General features: G+C 39.0%; 1 long non-coding RNA gene across 1 annotated transcript in view; it reads right to left on the reverse strand.

Annotated features, from left to right (window-relative positions):
- Positions 1–23,181, reverse strand: part of LOC103098470 (uncharacterized) — a 65,872-nt gene that overhangs the window by 38,162 nt on the left and 4,529 nt on the right. Inside the window, exon 2 of the long non-coding RNA XR_008913697.1 lies at positions 268–387. This is a non-coding gene — a long non-coding RNA (uncharacterized LOC103098470). The remainder of the gene's footprint in view (positions 1–267; positions 388–23,181) is intronic.

Here is a 23,181-nt window from a genome sequence, read left to right on the forward strand (position 1 = left end):
AAGGAGTTCTTAATCTTGTGTGTGTGTGTGTGTGTGTGTGTGTGTGTGTGTGTGTGTGTGTAAGATAGTCATTTGTTGAAGTTTATGTACCTCTTCTAGGAATTAAAAAAATAATAGCCAAAGGAAAGGCAAAATTTCAGTTTGATGTTCATTAAAGAGATGCATTTTTTCCCATCTAAATTCATATAGCCCTGCCCAAGAAACCCCAATCTATTCAAATTCCTGCATTTTACAGAGGAAAATAAGATCTAAGAAAGAATAACTCACCTAATGTCTGACAGCTAGTTGGTGCTGACTTCTAATCCAGAGCTCTTTCCATTATACCACCACCAGCCCTTCATAATTCACTTCAGTTCCATAAGTGTTTCTTGAGTGCTTGACTAGGAGCTGGAGGAGGAGGAGGGAGAGAACAGAGATACAAAAGTCCTATTATTCATCATTTTCCTGTATAGCCAAATGCATCTGGGGCTGATGCTTTTAGAACATTCACTCATGAGGCTCTGTTATTTCCTTTCTTCTTTTTTCCTTTCAGCTTTTAGTCTGTTGCTTCTAGCTCCTCTCCATAAGACTGCTTCTGCATAACTACTACCTAGAGAAAACTCTAACCCTAAGTCTCCAAGAAGAAGAAAAAAACCCTACTTGGAGTCCTTTCTAATGTAATGTACTGTTCTTCACACGTGAAAAGCTAACTTCATCCTTATCCTGTATAGGAGGCGGGGAGATACTTTGAGAATGGGGCTTGGTTTGCACTTATTTATAGTCATACATTTTCATCCATCACCATTTTGACCAATGAAGTTCATTTGCAAGTCTCATGGTATATACTTGGAAGAAAAGACCCATATGGGTGGACAAATCAATAAATCTCTTTCAGAGACAATGTCCTCTAGCCAGAGTATGGGAGCTAGCAAAGTAAACAGATGCCTAGGGGACAACTTATAAGAGAACACAATGAAGAATGCCTCTCATTAACTTCATGAATACCCACTCCAGAAAAATCCTGTTTCTCAGTAACAAGGAGGTATTTATTTTGCTCTTTGTCAAAGAGTAGGTGTTACTTTGGACAGCTAGATGGTGCAGTGAATAGAATGCCAAGCCTAGAAAAGATTTGTCTTTCTGAGTTCAAATCTGGCCAGAGACACTAGCCGTATCACCCCAGGCATTTCACATGACCCCGCTTGTCTCAGTTTCCTCATCTGTAAAATAAGCTGGAGAAGGAAATAGTAAACAGTTCCAGTATCTTTGCCAAAACAAAAACAAAATAAATAAATCCAAAATGGGTAAGGAAGAGTAGAAAATTACTGAACAACAACAGGTGTTACATTAAAAACTGAAAGAACTTATTTTAAAATCTTGTCTAGCAGTTTCCTTCTACATATTCTATATCTTTTCTTCCTTCCTTCCTTCCTTCCTTCCTTCCTTCCTTCCTTCCTTCCTTCCTTCCTTCCTTCCTTCCTTCCTTCCTTCCTTCCTTCCTTCCTTCCTTCCTTCCTTCCTTCCTTCCTTCCTTCCTTCCTTCCTTCCTTCCTTCCTTCCTTCCTTTTCCTGCAATCTCTCAATCCCAAATTGGTACACACATGCAGTTTGGGAATCAGAAAAGAGTCCTCATCCTTTCAAATGCACCACCAGCTAAATGTCCTAACTCTTAGAGGCTTCTTGTTGAGCTTTGTAAACTGCTTGTGTGCAAACTGGCTGCCCATCTAGCCAAATGATTCAGTGGGCCAGAAGAAGAGAAGGCTGGGTTGGACCACTCAGATACTCACCCCAGCTTGGCCATGGGATTCATTTGCCTAGAGCTATTTCAGTGATTACCAGCAAATTGTGTCTTTCGGTTATTTTCTAGTTGCTTTTCCCCTTCTCTGCTTTCCACCTCTCTGCCCCATCCTTTGTCCTCATTACAGCTGCTCAGTGGTGTGTGTGTTTGTGCACACATGCCTTTGTTAGAACCTAGCAAGCACAAGCCTCACAGCAGAAAGGATGAGAGGGGGTAGATTAGAACTGCTCCACCATACCTCAGGGAATTCATTTGTCCCTCTCTCCCAACCCACTCCCATCACCAGGCCCCGATCTCCTTCTATTGGGCCACTGCATCACCTAGGAGGTAAAAAGATGCTAGCAGAGGGAAGGCAAGCGGACCGCGATCAAAAGAATAAAACCCCTTGAACAACAATAATCTTGTAGCCACTCTATGAAATTAGAGACATCACCAGTCTCAGCCCATTTGCACATAGCCAGGCATAATGGAAAGAGTTTTGGAATTGTCCCAAGATCCAAGTTCAAGTTCCACTACTAGCTGGCACCCAATGTGATGCTTATATCTATGACCTCTGATGGCTCACTCTTAGCTTCTCTACGTCTCTTTCTTCATCTGGAAAAGAGGACTAAGAATACTGGTCCATTGTAAGGAAGGAGCTTTGTAAACCTTAAAACATCACATAAATGTGAGCTGTAATTACTGTCATTAGTTCCTAGCCTCTCCCATGGGCCCCTCAAGAGAAGTGTGCTTATCAACGGGCCACAATCATTAGCTGACTGTGAGCTTCAGGGTAGTGTGTGGAGACCGGAAACACTACATTCTTGCTTCTCCAAAGCCAGAGAGAAAGAGACCATTAGATTCTTCCCCAAATCACCCTTTGCCCACCACTACACACCACTATCATCAAGAGGACACAGAGTTGTGGCAGCTAAGTGATTCAGAGGATTGAGAACCAAACCTAGAAATAGGAGGTCCTGACTTCAAATCTGGCTTCAAGACACTTCCTAGCTGTATGACCCTGAGCAAGTCATTTAATTCTCATTGCCTAGACCTTATGGACTTTCTGTCTTGGAATTAATACACAGTATTGATTCTAAGATAGAAAGTAAAGGTTTTGTTTTTGTTTTATTTTGTTTTAAGAAGAAGAAGATGGAGAGGCTCCCCAATCATTCCTGATCTTCCTGGGTACTCTCTGGCTTTAGAAAGTAGATATCAATAGTAACAGCAGTATTGAGGAATGACCAAATGCCAGACCAGCAAAGGACTTGTGAAAAAGAATACTATCCACCTCCAGAGAAAAAACTCTTGGAGCAGGAATGAAGATGAAAGCATATGATTTATCACTTGTTTATTTGGGTTTATGTTTTGGGGCTTACAGAAATTTGCTTATTGAACAGTATGGAAATTTTAAAAAATTTAATTGACATTAAAAATAAAGAATAAATGCATAGTTAAAAAAAGGGAAGTGGGTGTCAAAACTAGGACAAAGAGATACTACTGAATGAAGGAGTAGAAAGAGTGCTGGCCTTGGAAACCATAGGATCTGGTTCAAAAGGAGTCCAGGTCCATTTTACATATGAAGGAACTGAGGTTCAGAAAGAAGGGGTTTTTTTGAACCTCAAAAAATGTCATATGTAATAATTGGCAGAAAGTAAGGACTGTATAGTAGTGTGTGTTTTTTTAAATAAACTCTAATATAATCAATACCATGTAAGGCAGAAAAGTGCTAGGTTATGGGAGTTAAATGACTTGTCCAGGGTCACACATCCAGGAAGTATCTGAGGTCAGATTTGAACTCAGGAGCCTCTAGGTCTGGCCTTCAATCCAATAAGCCACCTAGCTGCCTCTTGGACAGTAGATTTAGAGATAGAAGGGACTTTCAAATTTGTCCAATCAAGCCCTCTTTTTGTAACTTGTCCAAAGGTGGTAGAGGTATGGCTCCTCAGACTCCAAATTCAACACTTTCCATTCCACTGCCTTGCCTCACAGGTTCTCTAACTCTAAATATCCAGTCTTGCCCCACACCATCCCCACCCCCCATCCCACACCTAGCTGAATGCTGGCCTTCCCTTGGACTTCCCCTTTCAGGACCTTTGTTCTTATCTCTAAAATGAAGAATTTGGGGAGTGGCTGGGTAGCTCAGTGGATTGAGAGCCAGTCCTAGAGATGTGAGGTCCTGGGTTCAAATCTGAACTCAGACACTTCCCAGCTCTGTGACCCTGGGCAAGTCACTTGACCTTCATTGCCTAGCCCTTACCACTCTTCTGCCTTGGAACCAATACACAGTGTTGATTACAAGACTGAAGGTAAGGTTTTTTAAAAAATAAAAATAAAATAAATAAAATGAAGCATTTGCACTAGGTAAGCTCTAAAGTCCCTTCTAACCCTTCATCCTGTGACCAGTCTCCATTCCTCAGCCATATTTAAAGGATTCACAAAGGCAAGGGCAGGATGTATGGTCCAGAGGAAAGAGCATTATATTTCAGATGAGCAACCTTTGAATATGGGATGGGAGGGGGAGGAGAAGCAGCATCCCTCCCTCCCCCATCAAGGGACACATGCCCCTGGGAAAGACAAGGAAAGAAAGCGACAATCTTCAGTCCAACCTCATTCTTTATTCCTCCCTGCTTCTCTATTCTTACCCTCATGAGGAGGGAGCTAACATCCCACTGGAGTTGCCCCAGTAATCTTCTTGGGCCTCTCTATTCGGCCCCAACTCTAAAGCTTCATTGTTTTCTTTCCTGACCTATCCTCCTTTCTTCCAGGGCCCTGAAATCTCCTTCACCATTCAAATACAATTCAATACTTCTTTTTTTCCCCTTTCCCTTCTGTTTTTTTTATCCTTTTTATTAGTAGCAAGTCTCAGCCTCTTGCTCTCCACTATTAAGACCATTGAATTGTACACACCTTGTTCCTCATTTTATTTTATTTTTTTAACCCTTACCTTCTGTCTTGGAGTCAATACTGTGTATTGGTTCCAAGGCAGAAGAGTGGTAAGGGCTAGGCAATGGGGGTCAAGTGACTTTCCCAGGGTCACACAACTAGGAAGTGCCTGAGGTCGCATTTGAATCCAAGACCTCCCATCTCTAGGCCTGACACTCAATCCAATGAGCCACCTAACTGCCCCTGTTCCCCATTTTAAAGTCTGAATGTGAATGAACAAGCCCCACCTCTTGTCCTGTCTGCTTGCCTGGGAATAAAACCTTCTCTAATTTCCCTGATCGTATATGAACCAAAGGAAATCAAGTCCTACCAATATTTAAGGCAATATAGAATGGCAAAGAAGAAAGAGGTCTGAACTTGGAAGCAGAGAACCTGAAAACTGATTCTGGCACTATCACTACTATACTTTTGGCAGGCCACTTCACTTCATCTATTAAACTTGGGATTTGGCATCTTCTGAATCCCAACATGCTATTGTCCAGGAGACAAAACTCTCCAATGCTTGTCTCTTAGTCACTATATTCTATGGTTTCCTTCTGAAATGACTATCTGACTTGAACCATTTTGAGTTGCATATAAAGAAGAGAGACAGTTGTCCTGAAGTCAGCATTGAGGCCAAAGGTAGGCAATGCAGACCTCTGAAAAGTGCTGCAGGGACCAATAACGGACTTTTTTTTTACGTATTTCTTTTTTATGCATATTTTAAAAAGAATTTGACTTGTATTTTTATCAGTACAGAGAATTTCTAGTGCAGATCAACATCTGCCCTGCAACTGAGCCTGGGACATTAAGGAAGGATTTGAAACCAGTTGTTTTTTTTTTAACCTTTATTTTGTCTTAATAGCAGTTATAAGACAGAAGGGTAGCAAGCGCTGGGCATTGGGGTTAAGTGATTTACCCAGAGTCATACAGTTAGAAAGCATCTGGAATTTGAACTCAGGTCCTCCCAATTCCACTGAATTCAGTTCTTTGAGACTGCTGATGATACCATGCTATGCCTTGTACACATTATAATGCTAGAAAACCCTGCTTTTTGTGACAGGCAGTATTTACTCTGTGATCAGTCATGTTTCATGTATTAAGGTAAAGACTCAAAGTCTCTGGCAGATAGGAACAGATGCTCCCAGATACACAACAATCAAAGAAAATAGACTATCAAGAATTCCCTTTGTCCATAAAATGCTTCTGTAAATTATGCTTTGTTGTGATGTATTTATGAGGGTTGGGAGTGGGGAGGGTGTGAAATGAAGAACTGTGGAGAGAAGTTCAGTGGAGAACAGCAAGTACAAATCACAGAATCACTGAATATAATACCTTAGATAAGTATGGTACATTGATTTGTGAGGCTGTGATCAATGCCTCCAGGGCCAAAGAAACAAAAATGGCCACTGGGATCACCCTGAAATGCTTAATGTTGCCTGTACATGAATAACTCTGTGGTTGTCTTGCTTCTGTTCCATTTCAAAACTAAAATAAACTACTTTCTTATGATATAAAACTGTGTCTATATGTACAACTGTGTTTATACTTGCAGGGCAGAGACAGTTCTCCTTGCCTAGGGTACTCAAATGCCCTGACCAGACTTTGACTAAAGCCATCTTATTTCCCAAGAGCCTCCAGGCACCAGATTTAGGACTGCTTTCAATCTCTTCATCTTCAAAATCTTAATTTTTGACATTTGGAGTTTTTGTTTTTTATTGATATCTTTTGTTTTCATATCATCATTCTCCTTCCTTCCTTCCTTCCTTCCTTCCTTCCTTCCTTCCTTCCTTCCTTCCTTCCTTCCTTCCTTCCTTCCTTCCTTCCTTCCTTCCTTCCTTCCTTCCTTCCTTCCTTCCTTCTTTCTTTCTTTCTTTCTTTCTTTCTTTCTTTCTTTCTTTCTTTCTTTCTTTCTTTCGCCTAAGTTGGAAGTGAAGGAGCGATTTACAGGGGTCCCACTCTGATCAGCTCAGTTGTTTTGACCTGCTCGTTTTTTTAGCCTCACAAGTTTGTCTCTCTTTAGGCTACCTGGTAGCTTCCCACAACCAGGGCACTCATCATATTAATATCAAACTCATTTTGGATATCCAATCAGCATAACCAGCCCTCTGTAGTTCAAAAAGTCTCAAACTCAAGAGATCTGCCTTCCCTGTAGCAAGGAGTACAGACATATGCCACCATTCAGGCTCACTACCTTCATTTTTGAAGATTATTTCCTTCCTCCCCTACTCATTGAGCCTTCCTTTTTAAGTAAAAGCCAAAAAAGCACAAAAAGTAAAACTAAAACTAAAACAAGGACAAGAGGGAGTTCAGAAAAGCTAACCAACATATCAATCAGACTTGACAGTATATGCAAAGTGACAAAGAGACCCTTAGTCCCTTACCTCCGTGAGGATCAGAAAGAGGAAAGGGCCATGTTGAGTCATTATAATAACACAATCATTCAGTTTCTGGGAGCTTAGGGGTTGTTGTTATTCTATGTATGTTGTTGAAGTTATGTATATTGCTTTCCTTATTCTGCTTATTTCCCACTGAGGTCATATAAGTTTTCTCATGCTTCTCTGAATTCTTATTTTCACAATTACCCATGGTGCAGTGTGGTACCACACAATTTTCCAATCAATGGATATTTGCTATGCTTCAAGTTCTTTGATACTCCAAAATGAATATTTTAAAAACAATTTCCTTATGTAGATCATTCATATGAATAATATCATTTGAACCCTGAGGGAGGTAATGCTGCAGGATAACTATTTTCCCCATTCAAAAGATGGAGAGGTGAAGTAAGTCTGAGAGAGAGGAAGCAACTTGGGTGAAGACATGAGCCAACTAGTGACAGACATGGTCTTGGAATCCAGGTTCATTTCTCTATTCCCTGAGATTTTTTCCCCCAACAGACTACCTCATTCATTTTCTACATAGTACTTATGGCATTGACATGGGCATTGTACCCCCAGAAACTCAGGCAAACTATTATCAGAGAAATTCCTTTGCTCCTTTACATCCTTGTGACTCCTAATCCAAAACATTTAATAACTCCTATAAAACCCTGAGAGGGTTATCCTCCTTTAGATTTAAGAAGGACAGAGAGATGCACCTCCAGGCTACACCTTGATTCTATCAGGCTACATCTCAGACATCCATCTGTTCCCTAAAACTAAGGAATCTTTTATGAGGGTCATTCCCTATGTTTCCAGGCAGACCCCAGTCAGATGACAACCCCCCCCCCAATGCCTGAGTGGCTACCACTCCAGAGTCACAACCACACTGTGACATGGCATTTATGTCAAGAGTATAAAATCCCCAGAATTGATAGGTTCTGGGAGCAGCCTTCCATCTTGCTGTTCCACTTATACTATTCTCCTGACCATTCTCAACTTTACTTTCTAAATTAATAAATTTCTCTTTTTATTTTTAAGTTAAGTTTTGGAGTCTTGCATTCTTATAAAAGGTATCCTTCCTGAACTCCAGGGTTGTACCTCTTCACCCTCACAACAGCATGAACAATTAGACATCTTTCAAAGGTTTTGTGAGATTGACAGTGAAAACATAAGTGCTAAACAAGCATCAAATACTAGTCATTCATCACCCATCTTTTCTCAACTAATATCCCTCCTTCCCCCCATGTTCATCATGGGATAAAATCATTAGGCCAATCCAGCTGTGCTCTCCTCCTCCCTAGCCCCAGCATCTCCATGGTCCCCAATTTTACTAAACCTTCTAACTGGTAAATGCTGTTCCTCTTGTTCCTTCCTCATTCAAAAACAGGCACAGTCTCCCTTTTCAAATAAAGTAGCCATGGATGACAGCTCTAGAACTTTCTGCAAGGATGGTGCTCCCAGTGACAGATGGGCACCTAGTCCATGGGTTTGAATGATGCCTGGATAAGGATATCTTGAGATCCCCCTGTGGAACAGGTAAGGAAGAGCTTTCTGGCAAGGAAGGAAAAGCAGCTCTTATCTCCAGTCATACTTGATTAGGAATTCATGATTAAGAGTGTCCCTAACTGAAGAAGGGGATTCAACTAGTAGGTACAGGCTGTTCTCAGAGACTGGCAGTGGCCCCCTTCAGAAGTCCCATCACAGCTGGTTAGCTATCAAAACCACTGGAAGAGGCACTTCCAGGGGTATGTGGACCAGGAGCAATTTTTTTTAATTTTAATTTTATTTCGTCAATTTAGAACATTATTCCTTGGTTACAAGAATCATATTATTTCCCTCCCTCCCCTCCACCCATCCTTCCCATAGCAGACATGCAATTCCATATATATAATCACAATTTGTTCAGCCATTCCCTAATTGAAGAGCATCCTCTCATTTTCCAGTTTTTTGTCACCACAAAGAGCACAGCTATGAATATTCTTGAAAATGCCTTTTTACATATTATCTCTTTGGGGTACAAACCCAGCAGTGCTATCGCTGGATCAAAGGGCAAACAGTCTTTTTAGCACCCTTTGGGCATAATTCCAAATTGCCCTTCAGAATAGTTGGATCAATTCACAACTCCACGAGCAATACATTAATGTCCCATCTTTGCCACATCCCCTCCAACATTCATTACTTTCCTTTGCTGTCATGTTAGCCAATCTGCTAGGTGTGAGGTGACACTTCAGAGTTGTTTTGATTTGCATCTCTCTGATTATCAGAGATTTAGAACACTTTTTCATGTGCTTATTAATAGTTTTGATTTCTTTGGCTGAAAAGTGCCTGTTCATGTCCCTTGCCCATTTATCAATTGGAGAATGGTTTGATTTTTTGTACAAATGATTTAGCTCTTTATAAATTTGAGTAATTAGACCTTTGTCAGAGGTTTTTGTAATGAAGACTGTTTCCCAGTTTGTTCTTTCCCTTCTAATTTTGGTTGCATTGGTTTTGTCTGTACAAAACCTTTTTAATTTAATGTAATCAAAATTATTTATTTTACATTTTGTGATTTTTTTTCTAATGCTTGCTTGGTCTTAAAATCTTTCCTTTCCCAAAGATCTGACATGTATACTATTCTGTGTTTGCCTAATTTACTTATAGTTTCCTTCTTTATATTCAGGTCATTTCACCCATTCTGAGTTTATCTTGGTGTAGGGTGTGAGATGTTGATCCAAACCAATCTCTCCCATACTGCCTTCCAATTTTCCCAGCAGTTTTTATCAAATAGTGGATTTTTGTTCCAAAAGCTGGGATCTTTGGGTTTGTCATAGATTGTCTTGCTGAGGTCACTTACCCCAAATCTATTCCACTGATCCTCTTTCTGTCTCTTAGCCAGTATCAAATTGTTTTGATGACCACTGCTTTATAGTATAGTTTGAGATCTTGTACTGCAAGGCCCCCTTCCTTCGAATTTTTTTCATTATTTCCCTGGATATCCTTAATCTTTTGTTCTTCCAAATGAACTTTGTTATGTTTTTTTCTAATTCAGTAAAAAAAAGTTTTTTGGTAGTTCAATGGCTATGACACTAAATAAGTAAATAAGTTTGGGTAGGATGTCATTTTTATTATGTTAGCTCATCCTACCCATGAGCAGTTGATGTTTTTCCAATTGTTTAGATCTAGTTTTAATTATGTGGAAAGTGTTTTGTAGTTGTGTTCATATAGTTCCTGTGTTTGTCTCAGCGGATAGATTCCAAAGTATTTTATATTATCTAGGGTGATTTTAAATGGAATTTCTCTTTCCAATTCTTGCTGCTGAGATGTGTTGTAGATGTATAGAAAAGCTTATGACTTGTGTGGGTTTATTTTGTATCCTGCAACTTTGCTAAAGTTGTTGATTATTTCCACTAGCCTTTTAGTTGATTCTCTAGGATTCTTTAAGACCATCATATCATCTACAAAGAATGATAGCTTGGTCTCCTCATTGCTAATTTTACTCCCTTCAATTTCTTTTTCTTCTCTAATTGCTATTGCTACTGTTTTTAAAAAGAGACTCGAATCCAGGACTTCAATCCCCAGAAATCCTTGCTCCACTTCCCCAGAATGCCCTCTAATCTAACTGAATTCTCACTTGGGCCGAGAATGAGATGGGGTATTTAAACCTGGTTGTGAATAGGCTCAGGCTCTTTTGGACTTCCATTTTGGAGCAGACACGTCTCTTTAATGATGTGAGGTTATCTTGTCTAGGCCTCTCTGGCCTAGGCATGTGCTTTCTTATTCTGTATTTTCTTTAATCCTTAACCTTTAATAAACCTCATAAAAATATAATACTCCTTTCAGAGAGAAACTAATTTCTACCTGCCTCAGTCTCCCCTAAATTTTTAATCTTTACATGTTTCTAGTACAATGTTAAATAATAGAGGCGATAATGGGCATCCTTGTTTCACTCCTGATCTTACTGGGAAAACATCTCATTTATCCCCATCTCAGATGATGTTTTCTGATGGTTTCATATATATACTGTTTATTATTTTAAAGAAAGACCCTTCTATTCCTATACTTTCTAGTGTTTTCAGTAGGAATGAGTGTTATATTTTGTCAAAGGCTTTTTCTGAGTCTATTGAGAAAATCATGTGATTTTGGTTGGTTTACTTGTTGATATGGTCAATTATGTGGATGGTTTTCCTAATAATGAACCATCCTTGAATTCCTGGTAAAATCCCATCTGATCATAGTGAATAACTCTCCTGATGACTTTCTGGAGTCTTTTTGCTAGTATTCTATTTAAGATGTTTGCATCTATGTTCATTAAGGAGATTGGTCTATAGTTTTCTTTCTCTATTTTTGACCTGCCTGGCTTTGGAATCAGTATCATATTTGTGTCATAAAAGGAATTTGATAGAACTCCCTTTTTGCTTATTATGTCAAATAGTTTGTATAGTATTTAGATTAGTTGTTCTTTGAATGTTTGATAGAACTCACTTGTTAATCCATCAGGCCCTGGGGATTTTTTTCATAGGGAGTTCTTTGATGGCTTGTTCATTTTCTTTTTATGATATGAGATTATTTAAGAATTCTGTTTCTTCTTCTGTTAATCTAGGCAATTTGTATTTTTGTAAATATTCATCCATATCACCTCCATTACCATATTTGTTGCCATATAATTGGGCAAAATATTTTTTAATTGCCTTAATTTACTCTTCATCAGAGGTGAGGCCTCCTTTTCATCTATGATACTGTTAATTTGGTTTTCTTCTTTCCTTTTTTATTAGATTGACCAGTACTTTATCTGTTTATATGTTTTTTCAAAATACCAACTTCTAATCTTATTTATTAATTCAATAGCTCTTTCATTTTCAATTTTATTGATTTCTCCATTAAATTTTAGGATCTCTAATTTAGTTTTCATCTGGGGTTTTTTAATTTGTTCGCTTTCAAGTTTTTTACTTGCATGTCCAATTCGTTGACCTCTGCCCTCCATAATTTGTTAATAAATGAACTCAAGGATATAAATTCCCCCCCCTCCCCCTCGAGTACTGCTTTGGCTGCATCCCATAGATTTTGAAAGGATGTCTCATCATTTTCTTCAATGAAATTATTAATTGTTTCTATGATTTGTTCTTTAATCGGTTTTATAGAATCAAATTATTTAATTTCCAATTAATTTTTGAATTGGCTATCCATGCACCCTTACTAATTATTATTTTCATTGCATTATGATCTGAAATGGTTGCATTTATTATTTCTGCATTTGTTATCCTTTTTTTATGACCTAGTACACCGTCAATCTTTGTGAATGTACCATGTGCTGCTGAAAAGAAGGTGTATTCCTTTTTGTCCTTATTTATTTTTCATATATCTATTAACTCTAATTTTTCTAAGATTTCATTCACATCTCTTACCTCTTTCTTATTTCTTTTTTAATTTGTTTTACCTAGATTTTATAGTGGTAAGTTCAGGTCTCCCACTAGTATAGTTTTACTATTTCCTCCTTCAACTCCACTAGTTTCTCCTTTAGAAACTTGGGTGCTACCCCATTTGGTGCATTCATGTTGATTACTGATATTTCCTCATTGTTTATACTGCCTTTTATCAGGATGTAGCTACCTTCCCAATCCCTTTTAATCAGATCTATTTTTACTTTAACTTTGTCAGATATCATGATTGCAATTCTGCCTTCTTTCTAACAGTTGAGGCCCAATAAATTTTACTCCAACCTTTAATTCTAACTTTGTGAGTGTCTACCTGCCTCATGTGTGTTTCTTGTAGACAACATATGGTAGTATTTATGGTAGGATTCTGATTTCTAATCCACTCTGCTATTTGTTTTCATTTTACAAGTGAATTCATCCCATTCACATTCAAACTTATGATTTCCACTTGTGTATTCCCCAGCATTTTGATATCCTCTCCTAGTTCTGTCCTTTCTTCTTTTGCTATATCCTTTTAAACCAGTGGTTTGCTTTTAATCAGTCCCCCTCAACCCCACCGGTAATATGCTTCCCTTTCTGCCCCCTCCCTTTTTGTTCCCTTCTTATTTTTTTAGAGTCTGTTAAGTTCCCTCCCCCCTCTCTTTCCCTCCCTTTTTCTACTCCCTCCCCCCTCCCCCCTTAGTTTTCCCTTCTCACTTTCCCTGTAGGGTAAGATAGAATTTAATACACCAATGAATCTAGATGCTCTTCCTTCTCAGAATTGGTTTCACTGAGAGTAAGGTTTATGTATTACCTATTAGCACTCTCTTCCTCTCTTTCTTATAATAGTATTCTTCCCCTCCCCTTCCCATGTGCCTCTTTGTGTGGTATAGATTATCCTATTTATCTTATTTCTTCAGGTATTTATTTCTTCTCTTGGTGCCATCTTTGATTCCCCCCTCCATTTTCTTTTTTTTTTTCCATATCATCTTATACCACTTATTATTCTGGCTCCATAGGTGGGGTGGGAGAGGGTGGATCAGCTCAAGTTTTGGTGGAAGCTTTTTCACCCCCTTAAGGTGTGGAAATGCCCAAATACCACATACCTTCAATGCTGAGCTCGATAGTAGAGTCCCTTCGTTCATATGAATTTGGGTTGTTTTTTTTTTGGCTTTTTGAGGTAGTCTGTATTGGTAGGTGGTGAGGAGAGTAAGAGTCCTGTGCCTAGACTGCTGCCATGTTTATCCCGGAAAGTGCCGACCAGAAGTAATTTTGATCATTAGCAGATGATTATTTGATGTAATCTGAGACAAGCCCCTACCATGCCAAGAAAAAAAATTTTCCCAACAACCTACCTATCTGACATGGAGCCTGAAATTCTATCAATATTCCATTTCTTAGGGGCTACTACATAGCACCATGGATAGAACACCATGACTGGAGTCAGGAAGTCCTGTGTTCAAATCTGGCCTCAGAATTTTCCTGTCTGTGTGATGTTGGGCAAGCCATTTAACCTCTATCACCTAGCCCTTGATGCTTTTTCATCTTAAAAATGATTCTAAGGCAGAAGATAAGAGTTTAAAAATAATAATCCATTTCTTAGGCAAGAAGTAGTTATTAAGTGCTAATAATATGTGAGGCAATTCAATAAGGGCTGAGAATACAAAGGAAAGCAAAAACAGTCTCTGCCCTCCAAGGACTCACATTCTAATGCAGGATACTACATCTAAACAACTATGTACATACAAGATGTATCCAGAGTACTGTGCCATAAGAAACGACTAACAGAATAAATTCAGAAAAATCTAGAAAGAGTTACATGAACTGACGCAGAGTGAAGGAATCAGAACCAGGAGAACACTATAAACAGTTGCAGAAATACTATATGTTGATTTTTTTGGTTTTTTTAAAAAACTTATGTCTTGGGGTCAATACTGTAGCTTCAAGGCAGAAGAGCAGTAAGGGCTAGGCAATGGGGGTTAAGTACTTGCCCAGGGTCACACAGCTAAGAAGTGTCTGAGACCAGATTTGAACCTAGGACCTCTCATCTCTAGGCCTGACTCTCAATCCACTGAGCCACTCAGCTGCCCCCCCCCCCCCCCACATAGTAAGCTGCCCCACACACATAAGTAAGTAATGCAAGAGATAAAAGGGCTACTTGTGTTTATGTCATCCTTTGGAACATGGGCAGATCCCTCTGTTCCCAACCCTGAGCAAGTTTCAGCAAGAGTGGGGGAGGGGAGGTGTTCTTACTCTGCACTCCATCAACTGAGTCAACCTAGTTCCCTCTTGGTCACATAGAGAGGGTGGGTTTGGGGGAATGAGAGGGGCAGTGTAAGTGCTAGAGCTTCCCTAGAAGATCTGCCAAAGTCAAGGACTCACCTTACAGCATTTACAGCTGGAAGAGGCCACTGGCTATGGCCCTTCAGTGATTAGATGGGACCAGAGAAGTTGAAAGTCTTACCTAAGGTTACACAGGTAGTGTCCCAGTCTGAATGCCCATATAGGACTCCCTGAACTTCCACTGTGGAAAAGCCATTGTTCCTTCCACTGGATCACATTGTCTGACAATCCATCTGACTTTTTTTTTAACTCTTACCTTCTCTCTTAGAATCATTACTAAGTATCAGTTCTAAGGTAGAAGAATGGTAAGGGCTGGGGAATTGGGATGAAGTGCCTTGCCCATAGCTAGGAAGTGTTTGTGACCAGATGTGAGGCCAGGACCTCCCATCTTCAGACTTGGCTCTCTATCCACTGAGCCACCTAGCTGCCCCCATCTGACTCTTCTAAAGGGAAATGGCCCAGCGGAGGTCCTTCTTCAAATTTCTTCCTTAGGGGATGCTTGAAAGAAGCTTTGGAAATGCTCCCTGAATAGAACCAAGAACCTGGGACTCAGATCCAGAGGACAATATGAATGCTAAGTGTTCATCTAAGTAGAATAAAAAGAATGTTGCTTTTAGAGACAGAGAACATGGGCTCAGCTCCTACCTCTGAGGCATGTGTGACCTTGAGGCAAGTTAGGAACCTCCGTGGGTCTCATTTTCCTTATTGCAATCATAGGGTGTTAAACTAGATGGCTTCTAAGATCCTTTTCAGAGGCAGCTGTGGTTCAGTGGTTAGGGCACTGGATTTGGAGTCAGGAAGACTTGAGTTTTTTTAAAAGATGTTTTATTTTTCCAATTACATATAATAACATTTTCCCACATACATTTTCTGAAGTTTTAAGATCCAAATTGTCTCTTCCTCCCTTCCCTTCCTTGCTCTGGAGATGGTAAGCAATTTGATCTGGGCTGTATTTGTATTATCATGCAAAACATTTCCATATTGTTCATTGTTGTAAGAGAATATTCATATACAACCCAAACCCCAAAATAAAAACACAAATAAACTAAAATGAAAAATAATATGCTTTGATCTACATTCCAATTCCAACTCTGAAGGTGGATAGCATTCTTTGTCATAAGGCCAGGAAGTCTTGAATTTAAATCTAACCTAAGTCCTTCTGAAAGATATTTAACTTATGTATGCCTAGGAGGAACCTAGGTGGCTCAATGGATAGAGTCCTGCCCATGGAGTTAGGAAGACCTGAGTTCAAATCTGGCCTCAGACTTCCTAGCTGTGTGACTCTGAGCAAGTCACTTGCCCTCAATTGGCTGACAAAAAATGATTCACTGGATCTATCAGAGAAGGAAATTGCAAACCACTCCAATATCCTTGCCAAGAAAAACCCATGGAAAGCATGGCTAATGGAGTTACAAGGAGTTGGATAGAACTGAACAATGGAACACAACACAAAATCCTTTCCAGTTCTAGCTTTCTGACCCTCTGTATATGACCTAGGTTTGAATTCTCTGCTACTTACCATTTATGTGACCTTAGTGAGGTCACTTAACTTCCCCCTGGCCTCAGTTCTTCTCTATAAAATAAGGGGGTTGGGCCAGATGGCCTTTAAGGTCCCAACTTGGTCCCAAAATGAATCTATGATTCATTTTGCTCAGGGAATAGTAGAATCACAGAATGCTGGAGCTGGAAGGGGTCTTAGATCTTATTTTACAGTTGAGGAAGCTAAATATGAAAGAGGAAGAGTGATTCAGCTGAAATCACATGACAATTCAGATTTAGTGGAAAGTCTCAGTTAAGGGAAGAAAGAGAAAAAGATATTTTCCTTCTTTGAGTAGAATTAGGAATAAAATAAAACTTTGAATCTTGGGTTGACATTCCAGCTCTACCATTTAATATCTGCTCTCTTCAGAAGATCCCAGGCAAGAGGATAAGGTTCTAGCTCCTTTTCTAGGTAAAAGGCAAGAGAACATGAGAAGAGCAAAAGAGCCCCTGAAGTCTTATTGGACAAAGTCACTTTACTTCCTCAAATCTCAATAACAAAAGTCCCTGTCCTGCCCATCTAATAGTTTCTGGAAGGATCAAATGAGATCCTTGCACTCGAAGAAATAAAGTTCTGCCCAGATATTATTGTTTAATATTTCTCAGTACATATAAGAAATGATGAGCAGGATGATTTCAGAAAACTCTGGAAAGACTTACATGAACTGATGAAAAGTCAAGTGATCAGAACCAGAAGAGCATTATACACAGTAACAGCAATATTATATGATGAACACTCACGAATGACCTAGCTATTCTCAGAAATACAATGATCAAAGACAATTTTTTCAAAGGCTCAAAAAAATACCATCCTTTCCAGAAAAATAGAGTCTGAATGCAGATAAAAATATCCTGTATTTCACTTTTTTCTATCCTTCCTTCCTTTCCTTATCTCTCTCTTCTTCTTTTTCCTCTTCTTCCTCTTCTTCCTTTTTCCTTCTTTTCCTGCTCCTCTTCCTTCTTCTTCCAAGATCTCTTTCCCAAATTGACTATACGGAAAATTTTTTTACATGATTGTACATGTAAAATCTATATAAGATTGTTTATCATCTGGGGGAGATGGAGTGAGGGGAAAGGGTGGGAAGGAAGGAGGGAGAGAATTAGGAACTCAGAAGTTTTTTTAATATTAAAATTGTTTTTATGTATAATTGAATATATATATATATATTCAGCAGAAGCACAGCACTTGTCCCATGACAAATGTTCAATAAACCTCTACTAAATAGAAATGAAATAAGCTGAATTAAATGTCCATTTCTAGGTATTACCTCCTATACTCTGACTGATATGTGAATCCTGTGCTGCTGAATACAAACAAATTTATTATTGACTGTTTCTGACTGCCCTAATTTGATCTCTCAGCCTAGGAGCACAAAATAGGGAACTGGACAACCAGGGCAGCCTCTTTGCTCTCCTCTGCAGCTTAATGTCACCTACCAAGGACAATGGGTGTCTTTTCTGGACTTTGATCTCCCTGTCTGCCAAATGGGGACACTCCAAAACACTCTTTCCTTCAAATTTTAGAATTTTTAGAGCTAGAGGGGATCTTAAAGATCCTCTATTGTGGCCCCTTAGTTTAGTTAAGAAAAGTAAAATTCAGAGAGGGAAAATCATTTAACCCAGGTCACATGATTCTCTTCTAATGAGATTGTAGTGGTCAACTCAAGCCCCTAGTTCATTCTTCTTCATTCCTAGTCACTTATATGTCTTTTAATTTATCTACTTGTACTTATCTTCATTGAATGGTCTTAGCAAGTCCGAAATTTCCTTTAAGAGGTAAGTTTCCCCATGCCAGATTATGACTTCTATACTGTGTATGTACCATATTCCAGAATTCCAGAATCCAATTGGACAGGAGGGAGCTCAAAGATAATCTAGTCCAACCTGGACCTGAGATTACTTTTCTCTACAACAATAGAGAGAAGTGGCTGTTCAATATTTTCCTAAAGGTCTCATTTTCTCCCCATTTACCTTTTGGGCCACTCTGACTATGGCTCAAATATATCTGTTTTTATACATGTTGTTTCCACCATTAGAATGTATGCTCCTTGAAGCAGGAATACTTTTCTTGGTGTCTCCAGTAGAAATCCACTGCCCTGAAATGTCATCTTACCCACTTTCATTACACCTAGGTTTACTCTCTTGGGACAAAGAGACAAATTCTTCCATGTAAGATCTTCTCTAAATATTTAAGAATAACTATCATTTCCTCTGAGTCTTTTCTTCAGACTAACTATTCCCAGTTTCCCCCAATAGATCCTTACATGGCATTAGTTTGAATTCCCTCCATCACTAATAACCTACTTGCTGCTCATCACACACAACTGTCTATCTCCCATCGCCATAGCTTTTCATTGGCTGTTTCCCATTCCTAAAATTCTCCCTTTCTTCATCTCTGCTTTCTTCAAGATTCAGATCAAGAGCTATGTTCTATATGAGGGTTTTCCTGGTTCCTTCCTGCCCACTTCCAAACCTCCAGCTTATAGAATATTTCTCTCTAGGGTTACTCTGATGTAATCTTCGAGTATCTACTTGCATTTACCTGTTTTTATACATGTTGTCTCCTCCATTAGAATGTAAACTCCTTGAAGGCAGGGACACCTTTCTTAGTACCTATAGCAGCACTTAATGCCTGGCACACAGCAAACTCATAGCAAATTTTTGTTGATGAATTAGTAGATTGATTGATCATTCTCAATAGCATTCTCCTGCTTGTTAATGTCCTGTTTTAAATGTGGTTCCATAGGAGCAGCCAGGTGGCTCAGTAGATAGAAAGCCAAACTTAGAGATGGGAGGTCCCAGGTTCAAATCTGACCTCAGACATTTCCTAGCTGTCTGACTCTGGGCAAATTATATTTAACCTCAGTTGCCTATCACTTACCTCTTTTATGCTTGGAAGGCAATAATTAATATAATTTCTAAAACAGAAGGTAATTTCTAAACAGAAGGTAATGGGGCAGGGGGGTTAAAAACATGGTTCCATTACTGGACTTAATCCCTAGAATCACTGGTAACCCTTAAGTATCTGATCAGGTCAATTTCAGTGAATTGAGAGTCAGGCCTAGAGACAAGAAGTCCTGAGTTCAAATCTGATTTCAGATCTTCCTAGCTGTGTCACCTTGGACAAATCACTTAACCCCTATTGCCTCACCCTTACCACACTTCTGGAATCAATACACATTATTAATTCTAATATGGAAGAAAAGGATTTTTTAAAAACAGTAGCAGTCCTAGTTGAATACTCCTTTTGGTGTTTTTCTCACTGAGCCAATCCAATCAGCTCATTGACACAAACTTCAAACATTAACAACTCCTGTGCAAGAAAGTAGGCCTATGGAAGCTCTAGAGAAGATTTCCTATTGTTTCCAGAAGTATTTCCCAAAGTGTTATGTCCTCACTGAGAATATTTTCCTTTTTCAACCTCTAGAGAGCACCTTTCCTTTGAGAGAGTGTCATGGTAGAGATCTACTAGGGATGGGAGTAAAATAAAACAATGATTACGTTCCCTGATTTTCTCCCCAATATCCTACAAAAGTCACTAAATAAGGGAACTGCAGTGATTGGAATAAAGGTGACTACGTTTTTAGGAATTCAAAAATGAGAGATCATGGGATCATAGAGACTTTAGACTCCATTAATTCTACCCACTTTATTTTACAGATTAGACAAATGATGTTCAGAAAGGAGAGGTGACTTGCCCAGTTATATGGCTAGAAAGTATCTGAGACTAGATTCAAACCTGTCTTCCTGTTTTTGTTTTTTACCTCTATTTGAATTCCCACAGCTTAGTATAGCCACAGGCAAATAGTAGGCACTAAATAAAAGTATTCCTTCCACCTTGTGAGAGTTAGGAACATCCCTGTGATCTGAAAAATCTGTATAAAATGTTTTGGCCCTCACTTCATACAAGAGAAGAAGGCTAAACTTTTTTCTTTCTCTTCTATGCTGTATTTACAATAACTTATTGTAAAATTATATATAACACTATGTACATTTTATGCATTTATGAGTTACTAAACTTTTAGATGTTTTTCTACATTTCTAACCTTCATATGTCATCTGCTGGTTTTTACATTCTTTTTACAAAATAACTTTTTATTTGTTTTAACTTTAAGAAATAAATTGGGACTTCCGGGTAAACATGGCAGCCAGCTAAACGTGGCTTACTCACTCTCCCCGACACACACAAACACCTATAAGGATCACTTCAAAAGACCTTAAGAATCTATATCAGAGGAGCAGAGGAGCTGTAGAGCGCGGAGCAGCAGTGAAAATCACACGCCAAGACAAACGAGCAAGAGGCGCCTCTGAAGTGAGGACGGCATTTCTGCGCCCTTGGGAGCTGACTAGGACAGTAGGGGGACCCCACCCCAAGGGAGCTAGGCAGAAAAACTCAAGACGTGAGAAAGCGCAGACTTCAGATGCCCAGAGCCAGCATGCCCGCCAGAGCCATGGAGTGAGACAGGAGTCCCTCTGGACCGAACAGGGAGCGTTGGTTTTTTTTTTCCTTTGGTTCCTTGGGAATTGACTAGGTCTGCAGGGGACCTAAACCGGACAACCAGGCGGGCAAGAGAGCGCAGACACTGAGCGCCCCCTGGAGGCAGGTACCGAGAAAAGCCACAAAGGACAGAGGAAAATCTAGAGCCTGCTCATTAACTCCATACACAAAAAACCTGCTCAGCAGACTCTGATTTCTGACTAAAGAGGGAACTGAAAACATCCAGAAAAAAATGGCTAACTGTGCACAGGAGCCTCAAAATCCCAGCAGGAAATAAAAAAAAGAAAGCTGTGACCCTCGAAAAATTTTATGGAGGAAAAACCCAGGCTACAGAGGAAATACTGGACGAAACTAAAACAAAGGCAAAACCGAAAAAAAAAAATGAAAATTGTCCACAAGCCCTGTAGGAGTCTAAAATGGAGTTTATCATCAGAAAGATGGAAGTCCTCTGGAAAGAGAAGTGGGAAATGGTTCAAAAAGAAAACCAACAAATTATATTAGAGAACCAAAAAATTATGGCTGAATGCTAAAAGATTAAAGCAGAAAACCAGGCCTTAAGGACCAGAATTGAGCAAATGGAAACCAATGATCTTACAAAACAGCAAGAATTAATAAAGCAAAGTGAAAAAATTAATGAATTAGAATAAAACATAAAATATTTCACTGACAAGGTGACAGACCAGAAAAACAGAGGAAGGCGAGACAAATGCCCAAAAGACAACCCCCCAGGAATGTAATCGCCAAATTAAAGAACTTCCAAGCTAAGGAAAAAAATCTTACAAGAAGCTAAAAAGAGGAACTTCAGATACAGAGGAGCACCAATAAGTATTACACAAGACCTAGCAGTGAACATGCTAAGCGACTGCAAAGCCTGGAACATGATATTCAGAAAGGTAAGAGAACTGGGTCTTCAACCAAGAATCAGCTACCCATCAAAACTGACTATATACTTCCAGGGGAAAGTATGGACATTCAACAAAATAGAAGATTTCCAAGTATTTGCAAAGAAAAGACCAGAACTCAGTGGAAAGTTTGACATCCAAACACAAAGAGCAAGAGAAACATGAAAAGGTAAACATGAAAGGGAAAAGGAGAAAAGTGGTTTTTTCTTTTATTCAAACTCTCTTCTATGAGGGCTACAATTAGATCAAATTATATATACTAAACATATGGGGGAAATGTTATGTATAACTTTCAAAGATTGTATGCAATAACAGAGTAACCAGAAGAATCACTTATAGGGAAAGATCGGGGCATTAACATGATTTGGAGGGGGAAAAAAAACAAAAAGAAAGACAAAGGGAGGGGGGAAATCAATGAGGGTACTAAGATATACTTGAAGAAATAGAAATAAATTAAATAGAATAATCTTTGTCACACAAAGATACACATGGGAAGGGGAGGGAAAGAATTCTTTTATAAGAAGAGCAAAAGAGTGCTAGTTGGTATTACTTAAACCTTACTCTCAGTGAAATTAACTCTAAGAGGGAAGAGCATCTAGATCCATTGGGATCTTGAATTTTATCTTATCCAATACGGTAAGGGAGAGGGGAAACTAAGGGGGGTTGGGGGAAGGGAGAGAAGGAGAGGGGGGAGGGGAAGGGAACAAAAAGGGAGGGGCCAGAAAGGGAAGCATAACAAGGGAAGGGACTAAGGGGACTGATTTAAAGTAAGTCACTGGTTTAAAAGGTTATAGTAAAAGAAGAAAGGTCAGAATTATAGGGAGGATATCAAAGTGCTGGGGAATTCACAAATGACAATCATAACATTGAATGTAAATGGGATGAACTCACCCATAAAACATAGAAAAATAGCAGAGTGGATTAGAATCCAAAACCCTACCATATGTTGTCTTCAAGAAACACACATGAGGCGGGTAGATACTCACAAGGTCAGAATTAAAGGTTGGAGTAAGACCTATTGGGCCTCAACTGACAGTAAGAATGCAGGAGTAGCAATCATGATATCTGACAAGGCCAAAACAAATATAGACCTGATTAAAAGGAATAGTGAAGGTAAATACATCCTGATAAAAGGGAATATAGACAACGAGGAAATTTCACTAATCAACATATATGCACCAAATGGATTAGTACCCAAATTTCTAATGGAGAAGAAACTACTAGAAATGAAGGAGGAAATAGATAATAAAACTATACTAGTGGGATATCTGAACCAACCACTATCAAATTTAGATAAATCAAATAAAAAATAAATTAAAAAGAGGTAAATGAGGTAAATGAAATCTTAGAAAAATTAGAGTTAATAGACATATGGAGAAAAATAAATAGGAACAAAAAGGAATACACCTTCTTTTCAGCAGCACATGGCACATTCACAAAGATTGAC

This window comes from Monodelphis domestica, chromosome 7 (genome assembly GCF_027887165.1).
Source record: "Monodelphis domestica isolate mMonDom1 chromosome 7, mMonDom1.pri, whole genome shotgun sequence".
Classification (NCBI taxonomy): domain Eukaryota; kingdom Metazoa; phylum Chordata; class Mammalia; order Didelphimorphia; family Didelphidae; genus Monodelphis; species Monodelphis domestica.